Genomic DNA, 20,986 nt, shown 5'->3' on the forward strand with positions numbered 1-20,986 from the left:
TCAGAAATTATCTAAGTACCGAAAACTTCTGATTGTTTTCTAAGTACCGAAGTCGTCAGAATTTTTCTAAGTACCGAAAAGGTCAGAAATTTTCTAAGTACCGAAATCATCAGAATTTTTCTAAGTACTGAAATCGTCAAAATTTTATAAGTACCGAAATTGTCGGAATTTTTCTAAGTACCGAAATCGTCAGAATTTTTCTAAGTGCCAAAATCGTCAGAATTTTTATAAGTACCGAAATCATCAGAATTTTTCAAAGTTCCGAAATCGTCAGAATTTTTCTAAGAACCGAAATCGACAGAATTTTTCTAAATTCCGAAATCATCAGAATTTTTCTAAGTACCGAAAACGTCAGATATTTTCTAAGTACCGAAAACGTCAGATATTTTCTAAGTACCGAAAAGGTCAGAAATTTTCTAAGTACCGAAATCAACAGAATTTTTCTATGTACCGAAATCGACAGAATTTTTCTAAGTACCGAAATCGACAGAATTATTCTAAGTACTGAAATCGGCCGAATTTTTCTAAGTACCGAAAACTTCTGAATGTTTAATAAGTATCGTAATCGTAAGAATTTTTCTAAGTACCGAAAACGTCAGATATTTTCTAAGTACCGAAAAGGTCAGAAATTTTCTAAGTACCGAAAAGGTCAGAAATTTTCTAAGTACCGAAATCGACAGAATTTTTCTAAGTACCGAAATCGACAGAATTATTCTAAGTACTGAAATCGGCCGAATTTTTCTAAGTACCGAAAACTTCTGAATGTTTAATAAGTATCGTAATCGTAAGAATTTTTCTAAGTACCGAAAACGTCAGAAATTTTCAAAGTACCGAAAAAGGCAGAAATTTTCTAAGTACCGAAATCAACAGAATTTTTCCAAGTACCGAAATCGTCATAATTTTTCTAAGTACCGAAATCATCAGAATTTTTCTAAGTACCGAAAACGTCAGAAATTTTCTAAGTACCGAAATCGACAGAATTTTTCTAAGTACCGAAATCGGCAGAATTTTTCTAAGTACCGAAAACTTCTGAATGTTTAATAAGTATCGAAATCGTAAGAATTTTTCTAAGTACCGAAAACGTCAGAAATTTTCTAAGTACCGAAAACGTCAGATATTTTCGAAGTACCGAAAAGGTCAGAAATTTTCTAAGTACCAAAATAAAAAGAATTTTTCTAAGTGCCGAAATCGACAGAATTTTTCTAAGTACCGAAATCGGCAGAATTTTTCTAAGTAACGAAAACGTCAGAAATTATCTAAGTACCGAAAACTTCTGATTGTTTTCTAAGTACCGAAGTCGTCGGAATTTTTCTAAGTACCGAAAAGGTCAGAAATTTTCCAAGTACCGAAAAGGTCAGAAATTTTCTAAGTACCGAAATCGTCAGAATTTTTCTAAGTACCAAAATCGTCAGAATTTTTATAAGTACCGAAATCATCAGAATTTTTCTAAGTTCCGAAATCGTCAGAAATTTTCTAAGTACCGAAATCAACAGAATTTTTCCAAGTACCGAAATCGTCAGAATTTTTCTAAGTACCGATAACGTCAGAAATTTTCTAAGAACCGAAAACTTCTGAATGTTTTCTAAGTACCGATAAAGGCAGAAATTTTCTAAGTACCGAAATCATCAGAATTTTTCTAAGTACCGAAAACGTCAGAAATTTTCTAAGTACCGAAAACTTCCGAGTCTTTTCTAAGTACCGAAATCGTCGGAATGTTTTCTAAGTACCGAAAACGTCTGAAATTTTCTAAGTACCGAAAAAGGCAGAAATTTTCTAAGTACCGAAATCAACAGAATTTTTCCAAGTACCGAAATCGTCATAATTTTTCTAAGTACCGAAATCATCAGAATTTTTCTAAGTACCGAAAACGTCAGAAATTTTCTAAGTACCGAAATCGACAGAATTTTTCTAAGTACCGAAATCGGCAGAATTTTTCTAAGTACCGAAAACTTCTGAATGTTTAATAAGTATCGAAATCGTAAGAATTTTTCTAAGTACCGAAAACGTCAGAAATTTTCTAAGTACCGAAAACGTCAGATATTTTCGAAGTACCGAAAAGGTCAGAAATTTTCTAAGTACCAAAATAAAAAGAATTTTTCTAAGTGCCGAAATCGACAGAATTTTTCTAAGTACCGAAATCGGCAGAATTTTTCTAAGTAACGAAAACGTCAGAAATTTTCTAAGAACCAAAAACTTCTGAATGTTTTCTAAGTACCGAAAGAGGCAGAAATTTTCTAAGTACCGAAATCATCAGAATTTTTCTAAGTACCGAAAAGGTCAGAATTTTTCTAAGTTCCGAAATCGTCAGAAATTTTCCAAGTACCGAAAAGGTCAGAAATTTTCTAAGTACCGAAATCGTCAGAATTTTTCTAAGTACCAAAATCGTCAGAATTTTTATAAGTACCGAAATCATCAGAATTTTTCTAAGTTCCGAAATCGTCAGAAATTTTCTAAGTACCGAAATCAACAGAATTTTTCCAAGTACCGAAATCGTCAGAATTTTTCTAAGTACCGATAACGTCAGAAATTTTCTAAGAACCGAAAACTTCTGAATGTTTTCTAAGTACCGATAAAGGCAGAAATTTTCTAAGTACCGAAATCATCAGAATTTTTCTAAGTACCGAAAACGTCAGAAATTTTCTAAGTACCGAAAACTTCCGAGTCTTTTCTAAGTACCGAAATCGACAGAATTTTTCTAAGTACCGAAATCAGCAGAATTTTTCTAAGTACCGAAATCGTCGGAATGTTTTCTAAGTACCGAAAACGTCTGAAATTTTCTAAGTACCGAAAAAGGCAGAAATTTTCTAAGTACCGAAATCAACAGAATTTTTCCAAGTACCGAAATCGTCAGAATTTTTCTAAGTACCGAAATCATCAGAATTTTTCTAAGTACCGAGAACGTCAGAAATTTTCTAAGTACCGAAATCGACAGAATTTTTCTAAGTACCGAAATCGGCAGAATTTTTCTAAGTACCGAAAACTTCTGAATGTTTAATAAGTATCGAAATCGTAAGAATTTTTCTAAGTACCGAAAATGTCAGAAATTTTCTAAGTACCGAAAACGTCAGATATTTTCGAAGTACCGAAAAGGTCAGAAATTTTCTAAGTACCAAAATCAACAGAATTTTTCTAAAACCGAAATCGACAGAATTTTTCTAAGTACCGAAATCAACAGAATTTTTCTAAGTACCGAAAGCATCAGAAATTTTTTAAGTACCGAAGACTTCTGAATGTTTTCTAAGTACCGAAATCGTCAGAAATTTTCTAAGTACCGAAATCGTCGGAAGGTTTTCTAAGTACCGAAAACGTCTGAAATTTTCAAAGTACCGAAAAAGGCAGAAATTTTCTAAGTACCGAAATCAGCAGAATTTTTCCAAGTACCGAAATCGTCAGAATTTTTCTAAGTACCGATAACGTCAGAAATTTTCTAAGAACCGAAAACTTCGGAATGTTTTCTAAGTACCGAAAAATGCAGAAATTTTCTAAGTACCGAAATCATCAGAATTTTTCTAAGTACCGAAAACGTCAGAAATTTTCTAAGTACTGAAATCGTCGGAATGTTTTCTAAGTACCGAAAACGTCTGAAATTTTCAAAGTACCGAAAAAGCAGAAATTTTCTAAGTACCGAAATCAACAGAATTTTTCTAAGTACCGAAATCGGCAGAATTTTTCTAAGTAACGAAAACGTCAGAAATTATCTAAGTACCGAAAACTTCTGATTGTTTTCTAAGTACCGAAGTCGTCAGAATTTTTCTAAGTACCGAAATTGTCGGAATTTTTCTAAGTACCGAAATCGTCAAAATTTTTCTAAGTACCAAAATCGTCAAAATTTTTCTAAGTACCAAAATCGTCAGAATTTTTATAAGTACCGAAATCGTCAGAATTTTTCTAAGAACCGAAATCGACAGAATTTTTCTAAATTCCGAAATCATCAGAATTTTTCTAAGTACCGAAAACGTCAGAAATTTTCTAAGTACCGATAACGTCAGAAATATTCTAAGTACCGAAATCGTCTGAATTTTTCGAAGTACTGAAATAGTCTGAATTTTTCTAAGTACCGAAATCGTTTGTAATTTTCTTAATACCGAAAAGGTCAGAAATTTTCTAAGTACCGAAATCATCAGAATTTTTCTAAGTACCGAAAACGTCAGAAATTTTCTAAGTACCGAAAACTTCCGAGTCTTTTCTAAGTACCGAAATCGACAGAATTTTTCTAAGTACCGAAATCGGCAGAATTTTTCTAAGTACCGAAAACTTCTGAATGTTTAATAAGTATCGAAATCGTAAGAATTTTTCTAAGTACCGAACGCGTCAGAAATTTTTTAAGTACCGAAGACTTCTGAATGTTTTCTAAGTACCGAAATCGACAGAATTTTTCTAAGTACCGAAAACGTCAGATATTTTCTAAGTACCGAAAAGGTCAGAAATTTTCTAAGTACCGAAATCAACAGAATTTTTCTATGTATCGAAATCGACAGAATTTTTCTAAGTACCGAAATCGACAGAATTTTTCTAAGTACCGAAATCGACAGAATTATTCTAAGTACTGAAATCGGCCGAATTTTTCTAAGTACCGAAAACTTCTGAATGTTTAATAAGTATCGTAATCGTAAGAATTTTTCTAAGTACCGAAAACGTCAGAAATTTTCTAAGTACCGAAAAGGTGAGAAATTTTCTAAGTACCGAAATCGTCAGAATTTTCTAAGTACAGAAATCGTCGGAATGTTTTCTAAGTTCCGAAAACGTCTGAAATTTTCAAAGTACCGAAAAAGGCAGAAATTTTGTAAGTACCGAAATCAGCAGAATTTTTCTAAGTACCGAAATCGGCAGAATTTTTCTAAGTACCGAAAACGTCAGAAATTTTCTAAGTACCGAAAACGTCAGAAATTTTCTAAGTACCGAAATCGTCGGAAAGTTTTCTAAGTACCGAAAACGTCTGAAATTTTCAAAGTACCGAAAAAGGCAGAAATTTTCTAAGTACCGAAATCAACAGAATTTTTCCAAGTACCGAAATCGTCAGAATTTTTCTAAGTACCCAAATCATCAGAATTTTTCTAAGTACCGAAAACGTCAGAAATTTTCTAAGTACCGAAATCGACAGAATTTTTCTAAGTACCGAAATCGGCAGAATTTTTCTAAGTACCGAAAACTTCTGAATGTTTAATAAGTATCGAAATCGTAAGAATTTTTCTAAGTACCGAAAACGTCAGAAATTTTCTAAGTACCGAAAACGTCAGATATTTTCGAAGTACCGAAAAGGTCAGAAATTTTCTAAGTACCAAAATAAAAAGAATTTTTCTAAGTGCCGAAATCGACAGAATTTTTCTAAGTACCGAAATCGGCAGAATTTTTCTAAGTAACGAAAACGTCAGAAATTATCTAAGTACCGAAAACTTCTGATTGTTTTCTAAGTACCGAAGTCGTCGGAATTTTTCTAAGTACCGAAAAGGTCAGAAATTTTCCAAGTACCGAAAAGGTCAGAAATTTTCTAAGTACCGAAATCGTCAGAATTTTTCTAAGTACCAAAATCGTCAGAATTTTTATAAGTACCGAAATCATCAGAATTTTTCTAAGTTCCGAAATCGTCAGAAATTTTCTAAGTACCGAAATCAACAGAATTTTTCCAAGTACCGAAATCGTCAGAATTTTTCTAAGTACCGATAACGTCAGAAATTTTCTAAGAACCGAAAACTTCTGAATGTTTTCTAAGTACCGATAAAGGCAGAAATTTTCTAAGTACCGAAATCATCAGAATTTTTCTAAGTACCGAAAACGTCAGAAATTTTCTAAGTACCGAAAACTTCCGAGTCTTTTCTAAGTACCGAAATCGTCGGAATGTTTTCTAAGTACCGAAAACGTCTGAAATTTTCTAAGTACCGAAAAAGGCAGAAATTTTCTAAGTACCGAAATCAACAGAATTTTTCCAAGTACCGAAATCGTCATAATTTTTCTAAGTACCGAAATCATCAGAATTTTTCTAAGTACCGAAAACGTCAGAAATTTTCTAAGTACCGAAATCGACAGAATTTTTCTAAGTACCGAAATCGGCAGAATTTTTCTAAGTACCGAAAACTTCTGAATGTTTAATAAGTATCGAAATCGTAAGAATTTTTCTAAGTACCGAAAACGTCAGAAATTTTCTAAGTACCGAAAACGTCAGATATTTTCGAAGTACCGAAAAGGTCAGAAATTTTCTAAGTACCAAAATAAAAAGAATTTTTCTAAGTGCCGAAATCGACAGAATTTTTCTAAGTACCGAAATCGGCAGAATTTTTCTAAGTAACGAAAACGTCAGAAATTTTCTAAGAACCAAAAACTTCTGAATGTTTTCTAAGTACCGAAAGAGGCAGAAATTTTCTAAGTACCGAAATCATCAGAATTTTTCTAAGTACCGAAAAGGTCAGATATTTTCGAAGTACCGAAAAGGTCAGAAATTTTCTAAGTACCAAAATAAAAAGAATTTTTCTAAGTGCCGAAATCGACAGAATTTTTCTAAGTACCGAAATCGGCAGAATTTTTCTAAGTAACGAAAACGTCAGAAATTATCTAAGTACCGAAAACTTCTGATTGTTTTCTAAGTACCGAAGTCGTCGGAATTTTTCTAAGTACCGAAAAGGTCAGAAATTTTCCAAGTACCGAAAAGGTCAGAAATTTTCTAAGTACCGAAATCGTCAGAATTTTTCTAAGTACCAAAATCGTCAGAATTTTTATAAGTACCGAAATCATCAGAATTTTTCTAAGTTCCGAAATCGTCAGAAATTTTCTAAGTACCGAAATCAACAGAATTTTTCCAAGTACCGAAATCGTCAGAATTTTTCTAAGTACCGATAACGTCAGAAATTTTCTAAGAACCGAAAACTTCTGAATGTTTTCTAAGTACCGATAAAGGCAGAAATTTTCTAAGTACCGAAATCATCAGAATTTTTCTAAGTACCGAAAACGTCAGAAATTTTCTAAGTACCGAAAACTTCCGAGTCTTTTCTAAGTACCGAAATCGTCGGAATGTTTTCTAAGTACCGAAAACGTCTGAAATTTTCTAAGTACCGAAAAAGGCAGAAATTTTCTAAGTACCGAAATCAACAGAATTTTTCCAAGTACCGAAATCGTCATAATTTTTCTAAGTACCGAAATCATCAGAATTTTTCTAAGTACCGAAAACGTCAGAAATTTTCTAAGTACCGAAATCGACAGAATTTTTCTAAGTACCGAAATCGGCAGAATTTTTCTAAGTACCGAAAACTTCTGAATGTTTAATAAGTATCGAAATCGTAAGAATTTTTCTAAGTACCGAAAACGTCAGAAATTTTCTAAGTACCGAAAACGTCAGATATTTTCGAAGTACCGAAAAGGTCAGAAATTTTCTAAGTACCAAAATAAAAAGAATTTTTCTAAGTGCCGAAATCGACAGAATTTTTCTAAGTACCGAAATCGGCAGAATTTTTCTAAGTAACGAAAACGTCAGAAATTTTCTAAGAACCAAAAACTTCTGAATGTTTTCTAAGTACCGAAAGAGGCAGAAATTTTCTAAGTACCGAAATCATCAGAATTTTTCTAAGTACCGAAAAGGTCAGAATTTTTCTAAGTTCCGAAATCGTCAGAAATTTTCCAAGTACCGAAAAGGTCAGAAATTTTCTAAGTACCGAAATCGTCAGAATTTTTCTAAGTACCAAAATCGTCAGAATTTTTATAAGTACCGAAATCATCAGAATTTTTCTAAGTTCCGAAATCGTCAGAAATTTTCTAAGTACCGAAATCAACAGAATTTTTCCAAGTACCGAAATCGTCAGAATTTTTCTAAGTACCGATAACGTCAGAAATTTTCTAAGAACCGAAAACTTCTGAATGTTTTCTAAGTACCGATAAAGGCAGAAATTTTCTAAGTACCGAAATCATCAGAATTTTTCTAAGTACCGAAAACGTCAGAAATTTTCTAAGTACCGAAAACTTCCGAGTCTTTTCTAAGTACCGAAATCGACAGAATTTTTCTAAGTACCGAAATCAGCAGAATTTTTCTAAGTACCGAAATCGTCGGAATGTTTTCTAAGTACCGAAAACGTCTGAAATTTTCTAAGTACCGAAAAAGGCAGAAATTTTCTAAGTACCGAAATCAACAGAATTTTTCCAAGTACCGAAATCGTCAGAATTTTTCTAAGTACCGAAATCATCAGAATTTTTCTAAGTACCGAGAACGTCAGAAATTTTCTAAGTACCGAAATCGACAGAATTTTTCTAAGTACCGAAATCGGCAGAATTTTTCTAAGTACCGAAAACTTCTGAATGTTTAATAAGTATCGAAATCGTAAGAATTTTTCTAAGTACCGAAAATGTCAGAAATTTTCTAAGTACCGAAAACGTCAGATATTTTCGAAGTACCGAAAAGGTCAGAAATTTTCTAAGTACCAAAATCAACAGAATTTTTCTAAAACCGAAATCGACAGAATTTTTCTAAGTACCGAAATCAACAGAATTTTTCTAAGTACCGAAAGCATCAGAAATTTTTTAAGTACCGAAGACTTCTGAATGTTTTCTAAGTACCGAAATCGTCAGAAATTTTCTAAGTACCGAAATCGTCGGAATGTTTTCTAAGTACCGAAAACGTCTGAAATTTTCAAAGTACCGAAAAAGGCAGAAATTTTCTAAGTACCGAAATCAGCAGAATTTTTCCAAGTACCGAAATCGTCAGAATTTTTCTAAGTACCGATAACGTCAGAAATTTTCTAAGAACCGAAAACTTCGGAATGTTTTCTAAGTACCGAAAAAGGCAGAAATTTTCTAAGTACCGAAATCATCAGAATTTTTCTAAGTACCGAAAACGTCAGAAATTTTCTAAGTACTGAAATCGTCGGAATGTTTTCTAAGTACCGAAAACGTCTGAAATTTTCAAAGTACCGAAAAAGCAGAAATTTTCTAAGTACCGAAATCAACAGAATTTTTCTAAGTACCGAAATCGGCAGAATTTTTCTAAGTAACGAAAACGTCAGAAATTATCTAAGTACCGAAAACTTCTGATTGTTTTCTAAGTACCGAAGTCGTCAGAATTTTTCTAAGTACCGAAATTGTCGGAATTTTTCTAAGTACCGAAATCGTCAGAATTTTTCTAAGTACCAAAATCGTCAGAATTTTTATAAGTACCGAAATCGTCAGAATTTTTCTAAGAACCGAAATCGACAGAATTTTTCTAAATTCCGAAATCATCAGAATTTTTCTAAGTACCGAAAACGTCAGAAATTTTCTAAGTACCGATAACGTCAGAAATATTCTAAGTACCGAAATCGTCTGAATTTTTCGAAGTACTGAAATAGTCTGAATTTTTCTAAGTACCGAAATCGTTTGTAATTTTCTTAATACCGAAAAGGTCAGAAATTTTCTAAGTACCGAAATCATCAGAATTTTTCTAAGTACCGAAAACGTCAGAAATTTTCTAAGTACCGAAAACTTCCGAGTCTTTTCTAAGTACCGAAATCGACAGAATTTTTCTAAGTACCGAAATCGGCAGAATTTTTCTAAGTACCGAAAACTTCTGAATGTTTAATAAGTATCGAAATCGTAAGAATTTTTCTAAGTACCGAACGCGTCAGAAATTTTTTAAGTACCGAAGACTTCTGAATGTTTTCTAAGTACCGAAATCGACAGAATTTTTCTAAGTACCGAAAACGTCAGATATTTTCTAAGTACCGAAAAGGTCAGAAATTTTCTAAGTACCGAAATCAACAGAATTTTTCTATGTATCGAAATCGACAGAATTTTTCTAAGTACCGAAATCGACAGAATTTTTCTAAGTACCGAAATCGACAGAATTATTCTAAGTACCGAAAACGTCAGAAATTTTCTAAGTACCGAAATCGTCGGAAAGTTTTCTAAGTACCGAAAACGTCTGAAATTTTCAAAGTACCGAAAAAGGCAGAAATTTTCTAAGTACCGAAATCAACAGAATTTTTCCAAGTACCGAAATCGTCAGAATTTTTCTAAGTACCCAAATCATCAGAATTTTTCTAAGTACCGAAAACGTCAGAAATTTTCTAAGTACCGAAATCGACAGAATTTTTCTAAGTACCGAAATCGGCAGAATTTTTCTAAGTACCGAAAACTTCTGAATGTTTAATAAGTATCGAAATCGTAAGAATTTTTCTAAGTACCGAAAACGTCAGAAATTTTCTAAGTACCGAAAACGTCAGATATTTTCGAAGTACCGAAAAGGTCAGAAATTTTCTAAGTACCAAAATAAAAAGAATTTTTCTAAGTGCCGAAATCGACAGAATTTTTCTAAGTACCGAAATCGGCAGAATTTTTCTAAGTAACGAAAACGTCAGAAATTATCTAAGTACCGAAAACTTCTGATTGTTTTCTAAGTACCGAAGTCGTCGGAATTTTTCTAAGTACCGAAAAGGTCAGAAATTTTCCAAGTACCGAAAAGGTCAGAAATTTTCTAAGTGCCGAAATCGTCAGAATTTTTCTAAGTACCAAAATCGTCAGAATTTTTATAAGTACCGAAATCATCAGAATTTTTCTAAGTTCCGAAATCGTCAGAAATTTTCTAAGTACCGAAATCAACAGAATTTTTCCAAGTACCGAAATCGTCAGAATTTTTCTAAGTACCGATAACGTCAGAAATTTTCTAAGAACCGAAAACTTCTGAATGTTTTCTAAGTACCGATAAAGGCAGAAATTTTCTAAGTACCGAAATCATCAGAATTTTTCTAAGTACCGAAAACGTCAGAAATTTTCTAAGTACCGAAAACTTCCGAGTCTTTTCTAAGTACCGAAATCGTCGGAATGTTTTCTAAGTACCGAAAACGTCTGAAATTTTCTAAGTACCGAAAAAGGCAGAAATTTTCTAAGTACCGAAATCAACAGAATTTTTCCAAGTACCGAAATCGTCATAATTTTTCTAAGTACCGAAATCATCAGAATTTTTCTAAGTACCGAAAACGTCAGAAATTTTCTAAGTACCGAAATCGACAGAATTTTTCTAAGTACCGAAATCGGCAGAATTTTTCTAAGTACCGAAAACTTCTGAATGTTTAATAAGTATCGAAATCGTAAGAATTTTTCTAAGTACCGAAAACGTCAGAAATTTTCTAAGTACCGAAAACGTCAGATATTTTCGAAGTACCGAAAAGGTCAGAAATTTTCTAAGTACCAAAATAAAAAGAATTTTTCTAAGTGCCGAAATCGACAGAATTTTTCTAAGTACCGAAATCGGCAGAATTTTTCTAAGTAACGAAAACGTCAGAAATTTTCTAAGAACCAAAAACTTCTGAATGTTTTCTAAGTACCGAAAGAGGCAGAAATTTTCTAAGTACCGAAATCATCAGAATTTTTCTAAGTACCGAAAAGGTCAGATATTTTCGAAGTACCGAAAAGGTCAGAAATTTTCTAAGTACCAAAATAAAAAGAATTTTTCTAAGTGCCGAAATCGACAGAATTTTTCTAAGTACCGAAATCGGCAGAATTTTTCTAAGTAACGAAAACGTCAGAAATTATCTAAGTACCGAAAACTTCTGATTGTTTTCTAAGTACCGAAGTCGTCGGAATTTTTCTAAGTACCGAAAAGGTCAGAAATTTTCCAAGTACCGAAAAGGTCAGAAATTTTCTAAGTACCGAAATCGTCAGAATTTTTCTAAGTACCAAAATCGTCAGAATTTTTATAAGTACCGAAATCATCAGAATTTTTCTAAGTTCCGAAATCGTCAGAAATTTTCTAAGTACCGAAATCAACAGAATTTTTCCAAGTACCGAAATCGTCAGAATTTTTCTAAGTACCGATAACGTCAGAAATTTTCTAAGAACCGAAAACTTCTGAATGTTTTCTAAGTACCGATAAAGGCAGAAATTTTCTAAGTACCGAAATCATCAGAATTTTTCTAAGTACCGAAAACGTCAGAAATTTTCTAAGTACCGAAAACTTCCGAGTCTTTTCTAAGTACCGAAATCGTCGGAATGTTTTCTAAGTACCGAAAACGTCTGAAATTTTCTAAGTACCGAAAAAGGCAGAAATTTTCTAAGTACCGAAATCAACAGAATTTTTCCAAGTACCGAAATCGTCATAATTTTTCTAAGTACCGAAATCATCAGAATTTTTCTAAGTACCGAAAACGTCAGAAATTTTCTAAGTACCGAAATCGACAGAATTTTTCTAAGTACCGAAATCGGCAGAATTTTTCTAAGTACCGAAAACTTCTGAATGTTTAATAAGTATCGAAATCGTAAGAATTTTTCTAAGTACCGAAAACGTCAGAAATTTTCTAAGTACCGAAAACGTCAGATATTTTCGAAGTACCGAAAAGGTCAGAAATTTTCTAAGTACCAAAATAAAAAGAATTTTTCTAAGTGCCGAAATCGACAGAATTTTTCTAAGTACCGAAATCGGCAGAATTTTTCTAAGTAACGAAAACGTCAGAAATTTTCTAAGAACCAAAAACTTCTGAATGTTTTCTAAGTACCGAAAGAGGCAGAAATTTTCTAAGTACCGAAATCATCAGAATTTTTCTAAGTACCGAAAAGGTCAGAATTTTTCTAAGTTCCGAAATCGTCAGAAATTTTCCAAGTACCGAAAAGGTCAGAAATTTTCTAAGTACCGAAATCGTCAGAATTTTTCTAAGTACCAAAATCGTCAGAATTTTTATAAGTACCGAAATCATCAGAATTTTTCTAAGTTCCGAAATCGTCAGAAATTTTCTAAGTACCGATAACGTCAGAAATTTTCTAAGAACCGAAAACTTCTGAATGTTTTCTAAGTACCGATAAAGGCAGAAATTTTCTAAGTACCGAAATCATCAGAATTTTTCTAAGTACCGAAAACGTCAGAAATTTTCTAAGTACCGAAAACTTCCGAGTCTTTTCTAAGTACCGAAATCGACAGAATTTTTCTAAGTACCGAAATCAGCAGAATTTTTCTAAGTACCGAAATCGTCGGAATGTTTTCTAAGTACCGAAAACGTCTGAAATTTTCTAAGTACCGAAAAAGGCAGAAATTTTCTAAGTACCGAAATCAACAGAATTTTTCCAAGTACCGAAATCGTCAGAATTTTTCTAAGTACCGAAATCATCAGAATTTTTCTAAGTACCGAGAACGTCAGAAATTTTCTAAGTACCGAAATCGACAGAATTTTTCTAAGTACCGAAATCGGCAGAATTTTTCTAAGTACCGAAAACTTCTGAATGTTTAATAAGTATCGAAATCGTAAGAATTTTTCTAAGTACCGAAAATGTCAGAAATTTTCTAAGTACCGAAAACGTCAGATATTTTCGAAGTACCGAAAAGGTCAGAAATTTTCTAAGTACCAAAATCAACAGAATTTTTCTAAAACCGAAATCGACAGAATTTTTCTAAGTACCGAAATCAACAGAATTTTTCTAAGTACCGAAAGCATCAGAAATTTTTTAAGTACCGAAGACTTCTGAATGTTTTCTAAGTACCGAAATCGTCAGAAATTTTCTAAGTACCGAAATCGTCGGAATGTTTTCTAAGTACCGAAAACGTCTGAAATTTTCAAAGTACCGAAAAAGGCAGAAATTTTCTAAGTACCGAAATCAGCAGAATTTTTCCAAGTACCGAAATCGTCAGAATTTTTCTAAGTACCGATAACGTCAGAAATTTTCTAAGAACCGAAAACTTCGGAATGTTTTCTAAGTACCGAAAAAGGCAGAAATTTTCTAAGTACCGAAATCATCAGAATTTTTCTAAGTACCGAAAACGTCAGAAATTTTCTAAGTACTGAAATCGTCGGAATGTTTTCTAAGTACCGAAAACGTCTGAAATTTTCAAAGTACCGAAAAAGCAGAAATTTTCTAAGTACCGAAATCAACAGAATTTTTCTAAGTACCGAAATCGGCAGAATTTTTCTAAGTAACGAAAACGTCAGAAATTATCTAAGTACCGAAAACTTCTGATTGTTTTCTAAGTACCGAAGTCGTCAGAATTTTTCTAAGTACCGAAATTGTCGGAATTTTTCTAAGTACCGAAATCGTCAGAATTTTTCTAAGTACCAAAATCGTCAGAATTTTTATAAGTACCGAAATCGTCAGAATTTTTCTAAGAACCGAAATCGACAGAATTTTTCTAAATTCCGAAATCATCAGAATTTTTCTAAGTACCGAAAACGTCAGAAATTTTCTAAGTACCGATAACGTCAGAAATATTCTAAGTACCGAAATCGTCTGAATTTTTCGAGGTACTGAAATAGTCTGAATTTTTCTAAGTACCGAAATCGTTTGTAATTTTCTTAATACCGAAAAGGTCAGAAATTTTCTAAGTACCGAAATCATCAGAATTTTTCTAAGTACCGAAAACGTCAGAAATTTTCTAAGTACCGAAAACTTCCGAGTCTTTTCTAAGTACCGAAATCGACAGAATTTTTCTAAGTACCGAAATCGGCAGAATTTTTCTAAGTACCGAAAACTTCTGAATGTTTAATAAGTATCGAAATCGTAAGAATTTTTCTAAGTACCGAACGCGTCAGAAATTTTTTAAGTACCGAAGACTTCTGAATGTTTTCTAAGTACCGAAATCGACAGAATTTTTCTAAGTACCGAAAACGTCAGATATTTTCTAAGTACCGAAAAGGTCAGAAATTTTCTAAGTACCGAAATCAACAGAATTTTTCTATGTATCGAAATCGACAGAATTTTTCTAAGTACCGAAATCGACAGAATTTTTCTAAGTACCGAAATCGACAGAATTATTCTAAGTACTGAAATCGGCAGAATTTTTCTAAGTACCGAAAACTTCTGAAAGTTTAATAAGTATCGTAATCGTAAGAATTTTTCTAAGTACCGAAAACGTCAGAAATTTTCTAAGTACCGAAAAGGTGAGAAATTTTCTAAGTACCGAAATCGTCAGAATTTTCTAAGTACAGAAATCGTCGGAATGTTTTCTAAGTTCCGAAAACGTCTGAAATTTTCAAAGTACCGAAAAAGGCAGAAATTTTGTAAGTACCGAAATCAGCAGAATTTTTCTAAGTACCGAAATCGGCAGAATTTTTCTAAGTACCGAAAACGTCAGAAATTTTCTAAGTACCGAAAACGTCAGAAATTTTCTAAGTACCGAAATCGTCGGAATGTTTTCTAAGTACCGAAAACGTCTGAAATTTTCAAAGTACCGAAAAAGGCAGAAATTTTCTAAGTACCGAAATCAACAGAATTTTTCCAAGTACCGAAATCGTCAGAATTTTTCTAAGTACCCAAATCATCAGAATTTTTCTCAGTACCGAAAACGTCAGAAATTTTCTAAGTACCGAAATCGACAGAATTTTTCTAAGTACCGAAATCGGCAGAATTTTTCTAAGTACCGAAAACTTCTGAATGTTTAATAAGTATCGAAATCGTAAGAATTTTTCTAAGTACCGAAAACGTCAGAAATTTTCTAAGTACCGAAAACGTCAGATATTTTCGAAGTACCGAAAAGGTCAGAAATTTTCTAAGTACCAAAATCAACAGAATTTTTCTAAGTACCGAAATCGTCAAAATTTTATAAGTACCGAAATTGTCGGAAATTTTCTAAGTACCGAAATCGTCAGAATTTTTCTAAGTACCAAAATCGTCAGAATTTTTATAAGTACCGAAATCATCAGAATTTTTCTAAGTTCCGAAATCGTCAGAAATTTTCTAAGTACTGAAATCAACAGAATTTTTCTAAGTACCGAAATCGACAGAATTTTTCTAAGAACCGAAATCGACAGAATTTTTCTAAATTCCGAAATCATCAGAATTTTTCTAAGTACCGAAAACGTCAGAAATTTTCTAAGTACCGATAACGTCAGAAATATTCTAAGTACCGAAATCGTCTGAATTTTTCTAAGTACCGAAATCGTCTGAAATTTTCAAAATACCGAAAAGGTCAGAAATTTTCTAAGTACCGAAAAGTTCAGAAATTTTCTAAGTACCGAAAAAGTCAGAAATTTTCTAAGTATCGAAAACTTCTGAATGTTTTCTAAGTACCGAAATCGTCAGAATTTTTCTAAGTACCGAAAAGGTCAGAAATTTTCCAAGTGCCGAAATAGTCAGAATTTTCTATGAACCGAAAACTTCTGAATGTTTTCTAAGTTCCGAAAAAATCAGAAATTTTCTAAGTACCGTAATCGTCGGAATTTTTCTAAGTACCGAAAACGTCAGAATTTTTCTAAGTACCGAAAACGTCAGAGATTTTCTAAGTACCGAAATCGACAGAATTTTTCTAAGTACCGAAATCGGCAGAATTTTTCTAAGTACCGAAAACTTCTGAATGTTTAATAAGTATCGAAATCGTAAGAATTTTACTAAGTACCGAAAACGTCAGAAATTTTTTAAGTACCGAAGACTTCTGAATGTTTTCTAAGTACCGAAATCGACAGAAATTTTCCAAGTACCGAAAACGTCAGATATTTTCTAAGTACCGAAAAGGTCAGAAATTTTCTAAGTACCGAAATCAACAGAATTTTTCTAAGTACTGAAGTCGACAGAATTTTTCTAAGTACCGAAATCGACAGAATTTTTCTAAGTACTGAAATCGGCAGAATTTTTCTAAGTACCGAAATCGTCTGAATTTTTCTAAGTACCGAAATCGTTTAAAATTTTCTAAATACCGAAAAGGTCAGAAATTTTCTATGTACCGAAACCACCAGAATTTTTCTAAGTACCGAAAACGTCAGAAATTTTCTAATTACCGAAAACTTCTGAATGTTTTCTAAGTACCGAAATCGTCAGAATTTTTCTAAGTACCGAAAAGGTCAGATATGTTCTAAGTACCGAAAAGGTCAGAAATTTTCCAAGTACCGAAATCGTCAGAATTTTCTAAGTGCCGAAATCGGCAGAATTTTTCTAAGTACCGAAAACGACAGAAATTTTCTAAGTACCGAAATCAACAGAATTTTTCTAAGTACCGAAATCGGCAGAATTTTTCTAAGTAACGAAAACGTCAGAAATTATCTAAGTGCCGAAAACTTATGATTGTTTTCTAAGTACCGAAGTCGTCGGAATTTTTCTAAGTACCGAAAAGGTCAGAAATTTTCTAAGTACCGAAATCGTCAGAATTTTTCTAAGTACCAAAATCGTCAGAATTTTTATAAGTACCGAAATCGTCAGAAATTTTCTAAGTACTGAAATCAACAGAATTTTTCTAAGTACCGAAATCGACAGAATTTTTCTAAGAACCGAAATCGACAGAATTTTTCTACATTCCGAAATCATCAGAATTTTTCTAAGTACCGAAAACTTCTGAATGTTTAATAAGTATCGAAATCGTAAGAATTTTTCTAAGTACCGAAAGCGTCAGAAATTTTTTAAGTACCGAAAGCGTCAGAAATTTTTTAAGTACCGAAGACTTCTGAATGTTTTCTAAGTACCGAAAACGTCAGAAATTTTCTAAGTACCGAAATCAACAGAATTTTTCTATGTACCGAAATCGACAGAATTTTTCTAAGTACCGAAATCGACAGAATTATTCTAAGTACTGAAATCGGCAGAATTTTTTTAAGTACCGAAAACTTCTGAATGTTTAATAAGTATCGTAATCGTAAGAATTTTTCTAAGTACCGAAATCGTCGGAATGTTTTCTAAGTTCCAAAAACGTCTGAAATTTTCAAAGTACCGAAAAAGGCAGAAATTTTCTAAGTACCGAAATCAGCAGAATTTTTCTAAGTACCGAAATCAGCAGAATTTTTCTAAGTACCGAAAACGTCAGAAATTTTCTAAGTACCGAAAACGTCTGAAATTTTCTAAGTACCGAAATCGTCGGAATGTTTTCTAAGTACCGAAAACGTCTGAAATTTTCTAAGTACCGAAAAAGGCAGAAATTTTCTAAGTACGAAATCAACAGAATTTTTCCAAGTACCGAAATCGTCAGAATTTTTCTAAGTACCGAAATCATCAGAATTTTTCTAAGTACCGAGAACGTCAGAAATTTTCTAAGTACCGAAATCGACAGAATTTTTCTAAGTACCGAAATCGGCAGAATTTTTCTAAGTACCGAATACTTCTGAATGTTTAATAAGTATCGAAATCGTAAGAATTTTTCTAAGTACCGAAAACGTCAGAAATTTTCTAAGAACCGAAAACTTCGGAATGTTTTCTAAGTACCGAAAAAGGCAGAAATTTTCTAAGTACCGAAATCATCAGAATTTTTCTAAGTACCGAAAACGTCAGAAATTTTCTAAGTACTGAAATCGTCGGAATGTTTTCTAAGTACCGAAAACGTCTGAAATTTTCAAAGTACCGAAAAAGCAGAAATTTTCTAAGTACCGAAATCAACAGAATTTTTCTAAGTATCGAAATCGGCAGAATTTTTCTAAGTAACGAAAACGTCAGAAATTATCTAAGTACCGAAAACTTCTGATTGTTTTCTAAGTACCGAGGTCGTCAGAATTTTTCTAAGTACCGAAAAGGTCAGAAATTTTCTAAGTACCGAAATCAACAGAATTTTTCTAAGTACCGAAATCGACAGAATTTTTCTAAGAACCGAAATCGACAGAATTTTTCTAAATTCCGAAATCATCAGAATTTTTCTAAGTACCGAAAACGTCAGAAATTTTCTAAGTACCGATAACGTCAGAAATATTCTAAGTACCGAAATCGTCTGAATTTTTCTAAGTACCGAAATCGTCTGAAATTTTCAAAATACCGAAAAGGTCAGAAATTTTCTAAGTACCGAAAAGGTCAGAAATTTTCTAAGTACCGAAAAAGTCAGAAATTTTCTAAGTATCGAAAACTTCTGAATGTTTTCTAAGTACCGAAATCGTCAGAATTTTTCTAAGTACCGAAAAGGTCAGAAATTTTCCAAGTGCCGAAATAGTCAGAATTTTCTATGAACCGAAAACTTCTGAATGTTTTCTAAGTTCCGAAAAAATCAGAAATTTTCTAAGTACCGTAATCGTCGGAATTTTTCTAAGTACCGAAAACGTCAGAATTTTTCTAAGTACCGAAAACGTCAGAGATTTTCTAAGTACCGAAATCGACAGAATTTTTCTAAGTACCGAAATCGGCAGAATTTTTCTAAGTACCGAAAACTTCTGAATGTTTAATAAGTATCGAAATCGTAAGAATTTTACTAAGTACCGAAAACGTCAGAAATTTTTTAAGTACCGAAGACTTCTGAATGTTTTCTAAGTACCGAAATCGACAGAAATTTTCCAAGTACCGAAAACGTCAGATATTTTCTAAGTACCGAAAAGGTCAGAAATTTTCTAAGTACCGAAATCAACAGAATTTTTCTAAGTACTGAAGTCGACAGAATTTTTCTAAGTACCGAAATCGACAGAATTTTTCTAAGTACTGAAATCGGCAGAATTTTTCTAAGTACCGAAATCGTCTGAATTTTTCTAAGTACCGAAATCGTTTAAAATTTTCTAAATACCGAAAAGGTCAGAAATTTTCTATGTACCGAAACCACCAGAATTTTTCTAAGTACCGAAAACGTCAGAAATTTTCTAATTACCGAAAACTTCTGAATGTTTTCTAAGTACCGAAATCGTCAGAATTTTTCTAAGTACCGAAAAGGTCAGATATGTTCTAAGTACCGAAAAGGTCAGAAATTTTCCAAGTACCGAAATCGTCAGAATTTTCTAAGTGCCGAAATCGGCAGAATTTTTCTAAGTACCGAAAACGACAGAAATTTTCTAAGTACCGAAATCAACAGAATTTTTCTAAGTACCGAAATCGGCAGAATTTTTCTAAGTAACGAAAACGTCAGAAATTATCTAAGTGCCGAAAACTTCTGATTGTTTTCTAAGTACCGAAGTCGTCGGAATTTTTCTAAGTACCGAAAAGGTCAGAAATTTTCTAAGTACCGAAATCGTCAGAATTTTTCTAAGTACCAAAATCGTCAGAATTTTTATAAGTACCGAAATCGTCAGAAATTTTCTAAGTACTGAAATCAACAGAATTTTTCTAAGTACCGAAATCGACAGAATTTTTCTAAGAACCGAAATCGACAGAATTTTTCTACATTCCGAAATCATCAGAATTTTTCTAAGTACCGAAAACTTCTGAATGTTTAATAAGTATCGAAATCGTAAGAATTTTTCTAAGTACCGAAAGCGTCAGAAATTTTTTAAGTACCGAAAGCGTCAGAAATTTTTTAAGTACCGAAGACTTCTGAATGTTTTCTAAGTACCGAAAACGTCAGAAATTTTCTAAGTACCGAAATCAACAGAATTTTTCTATGTACCGAAATCGACAGAATTTTTCTAAGTACCGAAATCGACAGAATTATTCTAAGTACTGAAATCGGCAGAATTTTTTTAAGTACCGAAAACTTCTGAATGTTTAATAAGTATCGTAATCGTAAGAATTTTTCTAAGTACCGAAATCGTCGGAATGTTTTCTAAGTTCCAAAAACGTCTGAAATTTTCAAAGTACCGAAAAAGGCAGAAATTTTCTAAGTACCGAAATCAGCAGAATTTTTCTAAGTACCGAAATCAGCAGAATTTTTCTAAGTACCGAAAACGTCAGAAATTTTCTAAGTACCGAAAACGTCTGAAATTTTCTAAGTACCGAAATCGTCGGAATGTTTTCTAAGTACCGAAAACGTCTGAAATTTTCTAAGTACCGAAAAAGGCAGAAATTTTCTAAGTACGAAATCAACAGAATTTTTCCAAGTACCGAAATCGTCAGAATTTTTCTAAGTACCGAAATCATCAGAATTTTTCTAAGTACCGAGAACGTCAGAAATTTTCTAAGTACCGAAATCGACAGAATTTTTCTAAGTACCGAAATCGGCAGAATTTTTCTAAGTACCGAATACTTCTGAATGTTTAATAAGTATCGAAATCGTAAGAATTTTTCTAAGTACCGAAAACGTCAGAAATTTTCTAAGAACCGAAAACTTCGGAATGTTTTCTAAGTACCGAAAAAGGCAGAAATTTTCTAAGTACCGAAATCATCAGAATTTTTCTAAGTACCGAAAACGTCAGAAATTTTCTAAGTACTGAAATCGTCGGAATGTTTTCTAAGTACCGAAAACGTCTGAAATTTTCAAAGTACCGAAAAAGCAGAAATTTTCTAAGTACCGAAA

Source organism: Parasteatoda tepidariorum, unplaced genomic scaffold (genome assembly GCF_982258835.1).
Source record: "Parasteatoda tepidariorum strain Cologne lab strain unplaced genomic scaffold, Ptep-v5.0 scaffold_64, whole genome shotgun sequence".
Lineage (NCBI taxonomy): Eukaryota > Metazoa > Arthropoda > Arachnida > Araneae > Theridiidae > Parasteatoda > Parasteatoda tepidariorum.